The sequence below is a fragment of the Bidens hawaiensis genome, unplaced genomic scaffold (genome assembly GCF_021521415.1).
Source record: "Bidens hawaiensis isolate Kalapana, Puna unplaced genomic scaffold, B.hawaiensis_p1.1 tig00014618_1, whole genome shotgun sequence".
In the NCBI taxonomy this organism is placed as follows: Eukaryota; Viridiplantae; Streptophyta; class Magnoliopsida; order Asterales; family Asteraceae; genus Bidens; species Bidens hawaiensis.
In genome coordinates, this window is record NW_027492275.1 from 81489 (window position 1) to 97698 (window position 16210).

At 43.0% G+C, this 16210-nt stretch overlaps 1 protein-coding gene and 1 non-coding gene across 2 annotated transcripts in view; both read left to right on the forward strand.

Annotated features, from left to right (window-relative positions):
• Positions 1-743: 743 nt before the first annotated feature.
• LOC143547110 (uncharacterized) overlaps positions 744-16210 on the forward strand; it is a 34890-nt gene continuing 19423 nt past the window's right edge. Inside the window, exon 1 of the mRNA XM_077038614.1 lies at positions 744-760. The gene's annotated coding sequence lies outside the window, so the exon portion shown is untranslated. The remainder of the gene's footprint in view (positions 761-16210) is intronic.
• Positions 14618-14724, forward strand: LOC143547115 (small nucleolar RNA R71). The gene has a single exon (XR_013137721.1). It is a non-coding gene; the product is annotated as a small nucleolar RNA R71 (small nucleolar RNA).

Here is a 16210-nt window from a genome sequence, read left to right on the forward strand (position 1 = left end):
AGACAGGCTGTAGAGGCGACGAGTTAAGGACGAAGAAGAGAAATGACAGAGAAGATGATCCCAATGCACCGAAAGGTGCAGGTGGTGAGTTGCCAAGAACTACTCAAGCTCTTGGGACTTCCACAGCTCAGGGGGAGTCTGCAGGTGCAGTTGGTGGTGATGAGGTGGTGATGGTTGATGATGATGATGATGTGATAGATGCGTTGAAAGAATTGGATGATGATATGCTAGAGGATGATGTGATGTTTGATGATGATGTGCTGCCTATTGAGGAGATTGAGAAGATTGGAGCACAGATTGTGATTGAAGATGAGATTGAAGAGGGTGAGATAATTGAAGAAAATGTTGAACACGAGATCCCAGATGTTGAGAAAGCCGATATGGGTACTGAGATGGAGAATGATGAGACTGAGTGGGAGGAGCAGCCTAGGTGGAAAGAAGGCTATGCTCATTGGTTTATCAAGACTAAAAAGCCTGCTGTTCCAACCATGTTCAAGAAGAGTTATAATATCAAAGGCTATGCTGAGTCGAAGAAAGGAATTATTTGTTGGATATATGATGAACAATTAAAGTTGTTTGTGGTGAAACGTTTTGATGGGATTCAGTATTTTAAAAGAACGTTGAGATCTCTCAATACATTGCCTGAATGTGAGGTGAAGGATTTGGCTAGATTGGGTCTGATCAATAGAAGTGACGACAACATGGCAAGAGTTATTGGGAAGATCGTGTGGAAAGAAAGCATAAAAGAGAAGAAGTTTGAGTTATTAAAGCCACAGAAGGGAAAGCTAGTGGAAGATAAAGAAAGGGGAATGAGAGCAGATGGCAAGCCATGGATGGTGATGAAGTACAAACCGATCCGATGCATTAAGGAGGTTCCAATGAAGATTATGCCTTAAGATGTGTTGAAGAATCTTAAATGGTGGTATGTAGATTTCCAGACTGCTGAAGCCGTGATGGAAGACGAAGACGAACAAGAAGTCCTAAGAGTTTACGATCCGATGCATCTGGTAAACATATCGAAAGCTGATCTACAAGTGTTAAATGAAAAGAAGATATTCTATATTCCTGCTTGGAAGGACGAAGCAAGGAAATATCAGCGAGTAGTCACGGTATGTGTTAGAGAAGGAGTGCATGCGTGAAGATACAGGATTACAAGACAAGAGCTTAAAGATCAAGATATGAAGCTACTGCCAAGGGGGAGTCTGTTGGTGCATAAATGTCAGTAGTTCATAGTCTAGTGTCTGTAATCGAGTCTGTAATGTTATTTATGTTTTTGTTTAAGCGAAGTTGTTAACAAGTTCGCCTAGGCGAACTTGTTGAACAAGCGAAGTTATGGACAACTTCGCCTGAACATATCAGGCGAAGTTGTCGTGTATTTATACTAGGTTACGGCTTAGTGTTTAGAGTTGTTCATCGAGTTGATCTAAGCTTGTTTGAGTTCATTGTAACGTGAGGACGAGAGTCTGTATCAGTGATTCATATCACGTGAGTTCAGTTATTAATATATAACGTGTTTCGGTTTATCCGTGTGTGTTTGTTTGATTTGCTTTCTACGCTCGTAACGATCTACGCAGGGATTCCGCACCTGAGTAGACCGCGATATCTCGTGTGATTCTTCAAGGGAACCTACATCAGATCGATGCTGATGATCTGGAGGAGATGGATCTGCAGTGGCAGATGGCTATGATTGTGAGAAGAGTTAAGAGGTTCATGAAGAAGACTGGCAGGAAGTTTGTCGGTGAGAGGCCAGGGTTTGATAAGTCGAAGGTACGCTGTTACAACTGTCAGCAGAATGGCCACTTTGCAAAAGAGTGCAAAAATGAACGTGTAGAACGCAGTCAAAACAGATCTACACAGCAGAGTGGTAGTGGTAATGACTATAGAACCATGATTTCCAGACAGAACGAGGAGTACAACTGGAATCTGCATGTTGAAGAAGTATTTGAACAGGCCAATTTGGCAAACATCGAAACTGCAGATAGTGATAAGGGAACTGGCGAAAATGAAGCTTACATGGCAGATGTGGCAGACCAGCTCTCCGAGGTAAGTACCGAACTCCCTTGTACTAAGTGTGAACATCTGTCTGAACAACTGACAACTATAACTGATCAGTTTGTTAGTTTGGATGCGCAATTTAAAACTTTAAAAGAAGATCATCATTTCACTAAAGCTAGAGAAAATAGTTACAAAGTAAAATTAAAGCTAGTGAGAAGGATATTAAAAGTCTTAAAGCAAAGCTTGCTGAAAAAATTCAAGTGATTGATCTTAGCTATGAAGTTCTAGAAGAGAAAACCAAACTAATAGCTGAAAGGGAAAAACAGATAGCTGATCACCAGGTAAAAGTGGTGGAACTTAACAGGAAACTTGGGCAATTCAGAAATTCCTCCGCTATACTTGATCACCTCGTTAGTGATCAAGGTTCCCCAAAAAGGGGAGGAATTGGTTATCATGAAGTTCCACCACCTTTCAATCATTATTACACTTATGATCCTAGTAATCAGAAATCTGTTGATGTTGACTATGGTCAGACAGTTCCGGTTAAAGTAACGATTAAAGAACCAGAAGTTAGTAAGCCTGTTGCAAGTGTTAAGATTTCTGCTCCGAGTCCTGTCTCATCTAACTCAGACAAGTCTTCTGAGTCGAGTGAGACAAAACAAGAGGAAGTGTTACCAAAAAGTGGAGAGAAAAATAAAACACCTGAAAAGAAGTCTCCACTAAACCCGTATGTCCCACCATATGTGAGACAAACGGGCAGTAATACAGCCTCAACATCTAAGACAACTTTTGAAAAGAAAGTTGAACACAGGAGTTGTTTTAGATGTAATCAATTAGGACACCTTGTTGCTGATTGCCCTCTGAAGCAGAAATTCAGAGGTGTGAGGACTTCAAAATCTGAGAAAAGAACTAACGGTAATCAATATAATGGTAAAAATGAAAACCCATCAAATTTCAGAAAATGGACTAATCCAGGATTTCAAAGAAATAGATCTCAGTTTTTCACTGCTAACAACCAAACCTTAAGTAATAATTCTTTTAATTCACGAAGGTTTGGATGGCCTCATAGTCAATCCACAAGAAGGTATCCTGTTAGGACTCACAGAAATTATTATGATACTAACTTTGGACAGCCAAGGTACGGAATGTATCGACCCAAGACCAATCGGTCTTGGGTCCCCAGATTTTAATCATCTGCTTTAATCGTGCAGGAACAGTTGAACAGGGCTGCCAACAATCAATGGGTTGTGGATAGCGGCTGTTCCCGGCACATGACGGGTAACAAGAAATTGTTACACGACTTGAAACCTGTTCAAGGAGGAAGAGTGAGTTTCGCAGGAGAGAGCGGTGGAAGGATTACAGGAATAGGGACGGTGTCGAATGGAAAGATGACTTTGGAGAAAGTAAATTTTGTTGAAGAACTGAAGCACAATCTGCTGAGTGTTTCGCAGATCTGTGACAAAGAGTACACCGTACATTTTACAAAGAATGAGGCGATCGTGCTATATCCTGGTTTCAAGATACCAGAGAATTGGATTGTTATGAAGGCTCCAAGAGTGAAGAATACGTATATCATGGATATGAGGTCTACTGAGATGGCCACAGAAGAATCGTGTCTTCTGTCAAAAGCAACAGGATCGGAGTCTGAGTTGTGGCATAGGAGAATGGGGCACATTCATCTTCGGAAAATGAACTACCTTGTCAAAAATGAGCTTGTGCTGGGTATTCCCTTGAAGAATTTCAACTTTGAAGACAAATGCTTATCATGCAAAAAGGGAAAGCAACACAAGAAATCCCATCACACCAAGAAGGTCAATTCAATTGTCAGTACCCTAGAATTACTTCACATGGATCTCTTCGGTCCCGTGAATGTAAAAAGTCTTGGGGGAACATCGTATTGCTTGGTGATCACTGATGATTTCTCTTGATATTCCTGGGTATATTTCCTGAAGTCAAAGGATGAAACAGTGCAGATGGTAAAGAATTTGATTACCAAGGTTGAGAATATCATGGGGAAACGGGTTAAATTCATCAGGAGTGACAATGGAACTGAGTTCAAGAACTATGAGATGGAGATCTTCTGCTTACAGAAGGGGATAGAACACCAATACAGCGCACCGTATACTCCGCAACAAAATGGAGTGGCTGAGAGGAAGAACAGAACCTTAATTGAAGGAGCCAGAACCATGTTGGCTGATTCGAAACTTCCCGTGGTGTTCTGGACTGAAGCTGTTGCAACAGCCTGTTTTATCCTTAATAGAGTGTTAACTGTTAAAAGATTAAATAAAACCTGTTATGAACTTATGCATGGGAGAAAGCCCAACTTGAGTGGTCTTGAACCATTCGGGTCCCCGTGTTCGATATTAAAGACCAATTCTAAATTTGGTGAAGTAGCCGACGAAGGAATCTTAGTCGGATACGTTGTTGGAACTCCCAACAGGCGGGTCTTTAATACATCGACCAGCAAGGTTGAGGTGGTGTGTAACACTAATATCACAAGTTACAAATCACCAAAACCAAGCACGGGACCCGCTGGGGTTTTCGACTATGATAGACTTTTTAAATCTTTTAACATACCTTATTTGGATTGTGCAGAAGTTGAAGAAAGAATTGCAACGAAGATGATATGCGATGAGGAAGACACTTTGGTGCAACGACCACAGTATGATGAATGTCAGCCTTCCTCGTCAAATGCTGTCAATACCCCTGCTGCCTCTACTGAAGAGGAATTCATCAATCCGTTTCACTCTCAACATCAATCACCCATTGATGAGCTATCTTCGAACTTGGAAGATAATCTGAATGTCGGTTCGGTTCCGACTACGAGAATTCACAAAGATCATCCTTTGGAGAATGTGATAGGTGATCTGTCCGATGGTGTACAAACAAGAAAAAGCTTGAATGAGCACACCTGTGTTTACACAAGCATTAAAGAATCAGGCATAATCAACGAGTGCTTGTACACCTGCTTTATCAGCCAGATTGAACCAAAGAACTATCAAATGGCTCTTAAGGACAGCTCGTGGGTCGAAGCCATGCAAGAAGAGTTAGCTCAGTTTAAGAAAATGGAAGTATGGAATTTGGTTGAAAAACCGAAGAATGTGCATGCGATAGGCTCGAAATGGGTCTTCAAATGTAAGAGAGATGAGAAAGGGATTGTTATCAGGAACAAGGCGAGGCTGGTTGTTAAAGGCTTTAATCACCAAGAGGGGATTGATTACAATGAGGTGTTTGCTCCTGTGGCAAGATTGGAAGCCATTCGGCTGTTTTTGGCATTTGCTGCTCATAAGGAGATGAAGGTTTTTCAGTTGGATGTGAAGAGTGCGTTCCTAAATGGTAAAGTCGATGAGGTTGTGTACGTTGAGCAACCTCCGGGTTTTCCTGACCCTGACTTTCCCGATCACGTGTACAAGCTAAGTAAAGCGCTGTATGGACTACATCAGGCACCTCGTGCCTGGTATTCAACCTTATCAGATTACTTGCTTGAGAATGAGTTTGAAAGAGGTAAGATTGATAGCACATTGTTCTTCAAGAGAAAAGGGAGCGACTTTCTACTGGTGCAAGTCTACGTGGACGACATTATGTTTGCTGCATCAAAGGTCGCCATGTGTCAGGAGTTTGAGGCCGTCATGAAGAAGAGATTTGAAATGAGTGCTATGGGTGAACTAACTTTCTTTTTAGGATTGCAGGTTGATCAGAAGAAAGACGGGATGTTCATTCATCAGACGAAGTATGTCCTTGATGTTCTAAAACGCTTCAAGATGGAGGACAGCACTCCATATGATACTCCAGTCTGCGTCAATCACAAATTGGGTGCTGATTCAGACAACGATGCAGACGTGGACCCAACCCAATATCGGGCTATTATAGGTTCTTTAATGTACTTAACTGCTTCTAGGCCTGATATAATGTTTGTTGTTTGTCTTTGTGCACGCTTTCAGGCAAACCCAAAAGAATCTCATTTGAAGGGTGCGAAGAGGATACTGCGATATCTCAAAGGCAAGCCGAAGCTGGGGTTGTGGTACTCGAGAGGAGGAGACTTGGAGCTAGTCGCTTACATAGATTCTGATTATGGAGGGTGCAATCAGAGTCGGAAGTCTACAACTGGTGGATGTCAGTTTCTTGGTGGCAGACTAGTGTCGTGGCAATGCAAGAAGCAGACCTCAGTCGCCATTTCAACCTGTGAAGCAGAATACATGGCAGCATCCAACTGCTGCTCCCAGGTTCTTTGGATTCAACAACAGTTGCGCGATTATGGTCTGAATTTCTCACTTACTCCAATTTGCATTGATAACACTGCTGCTATCTCAGTAACTAATAATCCCGTAAAGCACAGTAAAACTAAACATATTGACATTCGTCATCATTTTATACGGGATTGTGCTGAGAAGAAACTGATTGTGCTCGAAAAGGTTGACACGTTAGATAATTTCGCTGACTTGTTCATGAAAGCGTTTGACAAAACTAGATTTCAAAACCTTGTTGAGCTTAATGGGATGAGCATTCCAGAGTAACCATGTCGTGTGTTTTTGTTTAAAAAAAATAAAAAATAAAAAAAAACAAAAAAAAACGTCACTATCGCTTAGAATTATGTCGGTTGCCTCAGTTTGAAGGACATATCTTCGGATATGTTTGGTCCTCATTTCTACTTGTAGAATATGAGGATAGCCATTAACCAGATGACTGAAAGTGAACGGGGCGGTTTATGATGTTTTTCTTTCTTTCGCTGAAAATTAGTCGATCATACTTAGTTAGAAGGACACATACTAGTATGTGGTCGGTCCAGCTGATCCATTGGATCTTCGGGATAGCCGTTTCCCTGAAGACTTTGATTTGGTCGGGGCGATTGAAGTTAAATTTTTTTTTCCTTTTCGGGAAATGAAATTATTTTTCAAGTCTACAACTTCGTAAGAAGTTTCTTTACTATGTTAACAGAAAATTGATCCAACCTTGGAAAGTGATAGATATACTAATTCTGTGTGCTTAACTAGTGAAGTTATTAGGCTTAAAAGACTTTAGAACAGTCATTGTATGTCATGGTAGTTTTTTATGGTGCGTAAAAGTAGAAGTGATACTAACTAAATCTACTCGATTTTATGTGGAAACTCCTTAAGAGTTGTGCATGTCTTCATACATATCTTTCCGAATGATAGGCAAAAAACGATTACCCAGTCATACACGAGCCCGTGAGTGTTCTGATTCCCGTGAAGATAGCGTGTCAAGACACTGCAGTGATCCAGATTCGGGACTTGCAGTTGTTTTCTACTTGAAGTTGTGTATATATTTGATTAAAAAAATGTATTCTAGAGTTCATAATGTTAATGATTCTCAATCAAGACACAAGAACGTGAAAGGGAAGCAGAGTCTAAGATCGAAGAGTAATTGTTACTTAATCAGACACTACGGGTCGAGGTCAATTCGGGGTGACTTGGGGAAAGCCAAATACGCTTTGAGAATAGATAGGAGGCATCATAATCTCTGAGTTGTTGCCCACTTAAGTTTTGAGCTTAATTGAACCTAACCCGTATCACAGAAACAATGAAAACCATTTTAAGTAGATTACCTGCTTACAACCTGTTTCTTTATGTCATAATACAGCTAAACACGGATCTGTGTGACAGTCACGTAATAAGTATGATTCCTGTTCGGATCTTTTCTAAAACATGGTAGTCCCTGTCGAGACTGAAATTTGATCCCGTGTACTTTAATTTTTCAAATTTTTGTTACTTTTGTAATTGTTTGATTTTATACCTGGTTACTTGGTCTTGATCGTATCATTTAACGCTTTAAAGGAAGTTTTTAAAACTTTATTGAAAATTTTTCAAAGTATAGGGGTTTGTTTTGTAAATACCGGCGAACTTGTTCATAAATTCGCCTGGAATAGGCGAAGTTATCGATAACTTCGCCTGTACTAACTTTGACCCTATATAAAGAAGTTTTTAGGTCAAACAGTTTCATTATTTCAAAACCAGCGAACTTATCCTCTCCGAGACCTAGGCGAACTTATCGAGCATAACTCATCGATCATCTGTGTTTTTCTTACTTCGATTCTAATCAAAATCAAGGTGTGTAGGGTTCGATTATCATATTATCAATGTCTTTTGAGGTTAATCATCGGTCGTTTCGACTCGATTCTCGACCTCGTTCTTTCGAACCTTACACACCCGATTTCAAACTTGTTATTACGTGATAGTAAACTACTTGAACGTCTAAAACTTCATAAAATCATGTGTTACGGAGTCCTCGATCTCCAACATCATCATCTACACGTCGTTCGATTATCCTAACTGTTGCCGATTCGAATTCGGCGAAGTTACAGGTTAGGCGAAGTTATCCGTAACTTCGCCTGAGGTCTAACTTCGCCTGATTATAGATTTTGAAACAGTTTATGAGGCGATGTTGTGGTTAGGCGAAGTTATCATTAACTTCGCCTGGACCATTTTACTTAACAGTTATCAGACGAAGTTCAAGTTGAAGCGAAGTTGTTTCCCAACTTCGCCCCACCTTTAACTTCGCCTATACAGAATAGATCACAACTTCGCTCATGGTAACAGGCGAACTTGTGACTTGCTTTGACGTTTATCTAACTTAACCTGTTTGTTGCAGATATGGCTGCTGTTGCTGGAGCAGGTGGTGCAGGCGGTGATGACGGAGGTGATAACCAGAGACAGTTCTTCCCTGGTCACAACATGTATATAACATTAGACCCGGAGGCGAGCGGAGTTGATGATTTCCTCGAAATCATAACATTTCTTTTATGCTCGAGGATATTCCACGCGATTACAACAACTCTGCCGATATCCTTGCCCAACATTGAGGATTTTTGGCAGACCGTGGAATATGATTGTAGAGTCGAACCCCCGGTGATGCGCGCAACAGTCAACAATCAGATTGTTCAGTTCTCTTCTGAACAAATCCGGGCGGCTTTACGGTTTGGAAATGAGACAAGGGATGACCCGACAGAGTTTGTAGCTCCTTTCCGTGATGGAGCGTTTTTGAGGACGGGATACTCTGGTCCCTTGGGGGACACGCAGAGAAGGAAAGGATTTTTGCTTGACCAGTGGTGCTTTCTCATGCATGTCATGATTGTATGCATGTCAGGGAGAAAGGCGGGCACTGATGGCATGGGTGCGACCATGCAGTCGGCAATGACTGCTCTGACTTACAACAAGCGATACAGCTTTAGTCAGATGGTCTTCTATGAGATTGATCGTCAGAGAAGAGCGTTGGCGCGTGAGCGATTTATCATGTATCCAAGATTTCTTCAAATGATCTTGAATCATGTTGCTCCAACGCTTCCTCAGCGCCGTCCAATCCGATACGTTGAGAGTGTGAATAAACGGATCTTCGCCCAATGTAGATCCTCCAGTGCGAGGAGCAAACCTGAGCTCCGTCCTCGACATACTCCACTTTTTGGGTACTTGATCAACCCGGGGTATGTGCCTGCTCGTGGGGACGAGTTTAGGGACCCGACACCACAACAGGCAGGAGCACCTCAAGTTATACCTGCTGCACCTGTTGTGTCACCGGAGGAGACCGTGGACCTTGATGCAGAATTTGGTGGTCAAGGCTTCTTTGATATGGATCGGGTGGATCCAGAGGAAAACGTACAGGTCTCGGTAGCCCAAGTGTCGATTGTGAATGTTACTAGGACAGCTGCTACGGTGGCTGGTTCTGATTCTGATGATGAAGTGGCAGAGGCAAGAAGGATTATGGTAACTCGAGAAAGACTACATGGGAAAAGAAAGAGAACAGATGATGACAGCGAGTCAGATTATGAGGAAGAGGTACAACAGTTGATCCGGAGGTCAAGAAGGGAACGGATAGGTGCAGCATCGGGAGCCGGTGAGAGCTCTAGGGTGGTACGTTTCACTCCACCAGCACTATCCGGTATGACAATGGTTCCCTCATCACTACAGGTTACAAGGCCAAGCGCTACGGTTGTTCCCGTGGTGGCTACCTCATCTACATTTGGCCTCCCACCCACTACTTTCCAACTTTCGGCTCCTGAGATCGTTTCGTTGCCGCCTCCGACTGTTACTCCAACGGAGGTCGTGGCACAATTTATCGAGTCGACTGTTGTGGCCACTGCAGGGTTATCGGTGACGATACCACCTGCGGTTACGTCTATTTCTACTTCTGAGGTCCCGGTGACATCGGAAATCCCTCCTCAGTACACTCAAGATATATCACATATGAGGTTCGATTTCGATGCAACCCTATCAGACTCTGAACGAATAGCAGCACTTGAACGGGTCGTGGCAAAGCAGTCAAGGATTAATCTTATCCAGACCCAGGCTATTCAACGCCTAGTTGCAGAGAATCAAATGCAGTCGTCCATGCTGGTAGAACATGGAAAAATCATAGATGCTTTCAAGGAGTTCTTGGCATCTCAGGGGGAGACGAGCTGTAAAGGCGATGAGTTGAGGACCAAGAGACGAAATGATAGAGACGATGATCCCAATGCATCGAAAGGTGCAGGTGGTGAGTTGCCAAGAACTGATCAAGCTCTTGGAACTTCCACAACTCAGGGGGAGTCGACAACTGCAGCTGGTGGTGATGATGTGGTGGTAGTAGAAGTAGAGGAGATGGATGATGGTTTGGTTGGTGATGATGATGTACTACCGAGTGATGAGATAGAGAACATTGGAGAAGAGATTGTGATTGATACAGAGATAGAAGAGGGAGAGATAGTTCAGGAAAATATTGAGCATGACATCCAGATGTTGAGAAAGCAGATTTGAGTAAAGATATGGCAAGTGATGAATCTGAATGGGAAGAGCAGCCTAGATGGAAAGAAGGCTATGCTCAGTGGTTCGTCAAAACGAAGAAACCAGCGGTTCCTACAATGTTTAAGAAGAGTTACAACATTAAAGGCTATGCTGAAGCGAAGAAAGGAATTATTTGCTGGATATATGATGAGCAGTTGAGGCTCTTCGTGATTAAAAGGTATGACGGTGTTCAGTACTTTAGAAGGATGTTGAGATCGTTGAATACACTGCCAGAATGTGAAGTGAAAGACTTAGCCAGATTGGGGTTGATTAACCGAAGTGATGATAATATGGCTAGAGTTCTTGGGAAAATTGTGTGGAAAGAGAGTATAAAAGAGAAGAAATTTGAGCTGTTGAAACCACAAAAGGGAAAACTTGTTGAAGACAAGGATAGAGGTTTAAGAGCTGATGGAAAGCCTTGGATGATTATGAAGTATAATCCGATCCGGTGTTTGAAAGAAGTACCGATGAAATTAATGCCCAAGGATGTGCTTAAAGACCTGAAGTGGTGGTATGTAGATTGTGAGACAGCTGAGGCAGTGATGGAAGACGAGGATGAACAAGAGGTGCTAAGAGTTTATGATCCGATGCACTTGGTAAACTTATCGCAAGCTGATTTGCAGGTGTTGAATGATAAAAAGATATTTTATATTCCTGCTTGGAAAGACGAAGCGAGGAAATATCAAAGAGTTGTCTCGGTTTGTGTTCGAGAAGGAGTGCATGCTTGAAGATAGAAGATTGAAGATTACTAGACACGTGTTTGAAGCTAAAGAGATGAAACTACTGCCAAGGGGGAGTCTGTTGGTGCATGATGTCAGTAGTTCAGTGTCGAGTGTCTGTAATCGTGTTAGTTAGATTTGTGTTTGTATGTAAGCGAAGTTGATAACAAGTTCGCTTCTATGGGCGAACTTGTTAGACAAGCGAAGTTAGGGACAACTTCGCCTGAACATGCCAGGCGAAGTTGTCGTGTCTATATAAGCTGTTTTGTTTACGGCTTATTCATTAGATTTCCAGTTTATTCGTGTATTCGAGTCAGAGAGTTTGTATTCAGTGATCATAGTATCACGTGTTTACGGTTGGAATACAAGTGTGTTTGATTATCGTATCGTGTGTTAGCTCGTATTGTTTTCTGTACTCGTAACGTCTTACGTAGGGATTCCGCACCTACGTAGAACGCGATATCTCGTGTAGATCCGGCTGGGAACCTATAACACCAAACTTCAACACTTGTCGGCACACCTTTCGATATTCACCATCTTGGCATCGAGATCTTAACAAAACACCTTCTTGGTCGGTACGTTGGTAGAATGTGGCACGAACTTTGAGAAAACAATTGGCACGAAAAATGAGGAATCGGGCATGCTTTTCGAGGTGGATCGAATATGTGATTGTCGGGATTTAGAGAGAAGCTAGAGAGAGAGTTGAGAACTGGATTTGAGGTGTGAGTTATGAAGACCCGGAACTTGCTATTTATAAGAAAAAATTCGTGTTCCATCGCGGTACGCGATGGGCTTCAGGGCACCCGTCGCCTACCGCGACTTAGCCCTGGTGAGTCAACTAATAGGCATGCCACGTGTCGCGACGTGGCAGACGGTGTGCCACGTGTTGACACGTGGCGGACAACGTGTTATGTGTGGCAACGTGTCGGGACACATGGCGGAAGGGTTGCCACGTGGCAGTCTTGTGCCAGAGGTGTCAGGCCACGTCATCGCGATACGCGATGACGTTGGCCTTTGGTGATCGCGTATCACCGTTGACCATTTCTAGAATGTTTTGACTAAACCCGTCGCGGTACGCGATGGGCTAGTCTTTGTCCTTGTCGCGTATCACGATAGGACAGAGAAATAGAATTTTCACTTTTTACCTTGGAGTTTGAAATTTGTCAATATTGATCCTTATACTTTGAAAACTTGACATTTTTAGCTCGAAATTATCATGATGTTACATTAAGTTCTAAGGAAGGAGGAGGTATCTCAACGGAAGGTCGGTCTCTCGGATCGTCTCGCACGATCTCAACAGCTGACTCTGAATCTAGGGGTGGTGACACGGTGTCATCCATCAATGGTTGAGTGGTCATGGCAACCATCTTGACCTCTAAAATCTCCCTACCGAGAATCTGTGGGTCCAAGGTAGGTCCTCCACAGATGTCAGGGAAAAACTCTTGCACATGCGATACGATGGTGTCAACGAAATACAGGGAGTCGTCCGCCGACTTAGGGTGCTTGAGTGATTGTCTTACATAAAATGTGACGTTATCATCCCCAACTCTCAGAATCAGTTTGCCCTCACGGACGTCGATCAACGCTTGTGCGGTGGCAAGGAATGGTCGGCCTAAAATGAGCGTGATACTATCATCCTCATTCATATCTAGAATGACAAAGTTCACCGGGAAGATGAACTTATCGATACGAACAAGCATGTTCTCGACCACCCCTCGTTGGTATTTCACAGAACGATCAGCAAGCTGGATACTCATTCGGGTTGCCCTCGGTTCGCCAAGACCCAACTTACTGAACATAGAATACGACATAATATTGAAGCTGGCCCCAAGGTCGGCCAATGCATGTCGAAACGTATCGTCACCTAAGATGCAGGGAATCGTGAAACTCCTAGGATCGGCTATCTTATCAGGAAACTTGCTCTGCAACACTGCAGAGCACCCAGCACTCAACAGAATAGAAGAAACCTCAACTAGCTTCTCCTTATTGGAAATAATGTCTTTGGGGAATTTGGCATATTTGGGCATCTGAGTGAGCGCCTCAAGGAAAGGAATGTTCAGGTGAAGCTGTTTGAGAAGTTTAAGGAACTTGGAGCTTTAATCCTCGTCTCTGTCCGATCAGAGTCTCCCAGGATAAGGCAGTTTGGGTTTGTAGACTCTCAGAGGTGGGTTTGATGATGATGAAGGTATATCGGCCGGCTTCGTACTCACTGGAATAGTCTACTGGTGTGCCTCGGCCGGATGAGGCTCCATCTGGATCTCCTCGTCCACCTGCTCCTCTTCATCGACCACAGGTGTGACAACTCTCGAAGGATCAGCCTCTCTTTCTCTTCTCGCACCGCTCCTAGTAGTCATTGCTTTGGCGAACCCTCTTGGATATTTCTCGGTATTACTCGGTAGTGAACCTGGTGCTTTCTCGGATAACTGGCTGGCAATCTCTCCGACGTGACGCTCAAGATTAGCTAGAGATGTCGCTTGGTTCTTCAGCATAGCATCATGTTCCGCAAATTTTGCCTCATTTGTCACTATGTTCCTCTCATCTCGCTTCAGCAGCTCAGTCATCATCTCCTCCAGTGAGGCTTTCTTCTCCTCTCGCCCCACTTGTTCCGAACTCTCCTGACCTGAACTCCCCTGCCCGAATAGATTCTCTCGACGCTGGTTTTGGTATTGGGCTTGGTAGCCACTGGCTTGTCCCCCTCGATAGTTATTCTGATTTCTCCAGACAATGTTCCCGCCAAAGGCGGGGTTTTGATACCACAAGGCCTTGTTGACGAAGTCAAATTCTTCCTGATTTCTACCATGTTTTACAAGACAGACAATGGTGTCGTGACCCCCTCGGCAAACCTCACACTCCACGACGCTCTTAACGGTAAGATCTCTAATGAGTTTGTTCAAAGCATCAATCTGCGCCTGCATGCTAGTGTTCGAATCGACTTGAAGTACTTCTCTCGATGACGTGGAAGAATTTCTGCCCCCGTGCCCCTCGTAGCTCGCTGCTAGATCATCAAAAAGGACGACTTACTCATCGGGATCTTTATTCTTTAGGAGGTTCCCGTTAGCATTTTGGTTCAACATCTCTCTCACATGCTGTGTGGCTCCATTATAGAATTTCTCGATGAGCATCCACTTATCTAAACCATGATGAGGACAACTAAGAAGGAGGTCCTTGAGTCTTTCCCAAACTTCCCCGAATAACTCGTCGGACCTCATGCAGAAGGAACAAATCTCCTCACGGAGTCTAGCAGATTTAGATGGCGGAAAGAATTTGGTCATGAATTTCTCTTGAAGGCCCGCCCAAGTGGTGATGGATCCAGCAGGTAGTGACTTCAGCCATTTGTAGGCTTTGCCGGCAAGTGAGAATGAAAAAAGACGGAGATAGATGGCTTCATCGTTCATGTTGCCGATATTGAAAGTTTCGCATATTTGAACAAACATGTCGATGTGGTTTGAAGGATCTTCCCTCTCTAGCCCTTGGAATTGGAGCGCGCTTTTGACAAGTTGCATGACGTGGGTAGAAATGGACCAGTTGCCAGCGGCGGCACCGTCCGGTAAGGTAATGCTAGAATGAGGATTCGGTGTCGGCTACCATAATCAGCTACTACTCTCCTAGGCGGTGGGTCAGCCATGTTCCTATCCCTAGAAGAAGCGAAAGAAACCGAAGAAGAAGAAGAAGAAGAAGAAGAAGAAGAATCAGATCCTGTCAGTGAAACAGAACGCTCTCTCTCGGGCTGGACTTTCTCGGTATCGTCAGACGTTTCAAGCTTCGGCGGTCCTTGTGAGCGGGTATGACGCATACGACTAAAAAGAAAAACTAAAATTAACTAGGCTAAAATTAATCTAAAGACAAATAAAAACAAATAAGCAAGTAAAAAAGAAAACAGGTAAGTCCCCAAACTCGGGTCGTTCTCTAATCGCCTCAAACCGTGTCCCCGGCAACGGCGCCAAAAACTTGACGTGCGAAAGTATATATAAATAGTAAACACGAATCGCAACTAAGCTTTAAAAAACCAATCAACCTATCCTAGTTCACACAAACGGCAAGTGTACCGGTCGCATATAGTAAAGATGAGGAAAGTCCGGATATCGAACCCAAAGACACGTGAGAATGACTTGGATTATAAACCCTAATCCAGGTCCTACCTAATAATATTTAATTGATTTTATTATATTTTATTTTATACTAATTTAATTAACTTACTTAACTTAACGAAACTAACGAGAAAACTTAACAAGACTTAACGGCACTAACGGAACTCTCAAATATGATGAAGGGGAACCACCTATGTAAGGTATCTTAACGACTATCAACAACGCTCGGGTGACAACGAACACACGTATATGATGCATGTAGTGGTTGTATGATAAGTTGCTTGATTAACTAGAACTCACTCAGCGTAGCTGACTTTTAGTATGCACGCAGGTGATCAGACCAAAGAACTAGCATGAGGATGGCACATGGCATGGATTGAATGGCTGGCATCTTAAGATGGAAGAAAAGATGTTTTAAATATAATGATTTGTTTTATAGTATCAGAGAAGAGATTGAATGTTTTGTAACGAATGCTTCAAGTAAACGTTTCCGCGAAAGTTTTAATTAACTCTGATTGCAAGAACTGTGTTTATGAGTAAATCCGACGCTAAAGTAAGGCTACCGGGTTCGGGGCCTTACAAGTTGGTATCAGAGCAAAGTTCGAGAGATTTAAGCATCCTACATGCTTAGACTCGA